This window comes from Triticum aestivum, chromosome 7B (genome assembly GCF_018294505.1).
Source record: "Triticum aestivum cultivar Chinese Spring chromosome 7B, IWGSC CS RefSeq v2.1, whole genome shotgun sequence".
Lineage (NCBI taxonomy): Eukaryota > Viridiplantae > Streptophyta > Magnoliopsida > Poales > Poaceae > Triticum > Triticum aestivum.
The window spans coordinates 532,994,728-532,996,171 of record NC_057813.1 but is presented as its reverse complement, the minus strand read 5'-3'; positions in this window follow the sequence as shown (position 1 = coordinate 532,996,171).

Genomic DNA, 1,444 nt, shown 5'->3' with positions numbered 1-1,444 from the left:
ACTATGAGGAAGCGATGATGAGCCCATATTCCGCGAAATGGCTTGAGGCCATGAAATCTGAGATAGGATCCATGTATGAGAACAAAGTGTGGACTTTGGTTGACTTGCCCGATGATCGGCAAGCGATCGAGAATAAATGGATCTTCAAGAAGAAGAATGACATTGACGTTAATGTTACTGTCTACAAAGCTCGACTTGTTGCGAAAGGTTTTCGACAAGTTCAAGGAGTTGACTACGATGAGACTTTCTCACCCGTAGCGATGCTTAAGTCCGTCCGAATCATGTTAGCAATTCCTGCATTTTATGATTATGAAATTTGGCAAATGGATGTAAAGACTGCATTCCTGAATGGTATTCTAGAATAAGAGTTGTATATGATGCAACCTGAAGGTTTTAACGATCCAAAGGATGCTAACAAAGTGGGCAAGCTCCAGCGATCCATCTATGGACTGGTGTAAGCATCTCGGAGTTGGAACAAACGTTTTGATAGTGTGATCAAAACATGTAGTTTTATACAGACTTGTGGTGAAGCCTGTATTTACAAGAAAGTGAGTGGGAGCTCTATAGCATTTCTGATAAGTATATGTGAACGACATGTTGTTGATCAGAAATAATGTAGAATTTTCTGGAAAGCATAAAGGGGTGTGTGAAAGGAGTTTTTCAAAGAACGACCTCGGTAAAGCTGCTTACACATTGAGCATCAAGATCTATAGAGATAGATCAAGACGCTTGATAAGATTTTTCAATGAGTACATACCTTGATAAGATTTTGAAGTAGTTCAAAATGGAACAGTCAAAAAAGGAGTTCTTGCATGTGTTGCAAGGTGTGAAGTTGAGTAAGACTCAATACCCGACCATGGCAAAAAATAGAAAGAGAATGAAAAGTCAATCCCTATGCCTCAATCATAGGTTCTATAAAGTATGATGTGTTGTGTACCAGTCCTATTGTGTACTTTGCCATAAGTTTGGCAAGGGGGTACAATAGTGATCTAAGAGTAGATCAATGGCATCGGTCAAAATTATCCTTAGTGAGGACTAAAGAAATGTTTCTCGCTGATGGGGGTGATAAAAGAGTTCGTCGTAAAGAGTTACATCGATGCAAGCTTTTACACCGATCCAGATGACTCTAGGTCTCAATCCGGATACATATTGAAAGTGGGAGCAATTAGCTAGAGTAGCATCATGTAGAGCATTGAAGACATAGAATATTTGCAACATACATACGGCTCTGAATGTGACAGACCCGTTGACTAAACTTCTCTCACAAAGCAAAACATGATCACACCATAGTACTCTTTGGATATTAATCACATAGCGACGTGAAATAGATTATTGACTCTAGTAAACACTTTGGGTGTTGGTCACATGACGATGTGAACTATGGGTGTTAATCACACACAGATGTGAACTATTGGTGTTAAATCACATGGTGATGTGAACTAGA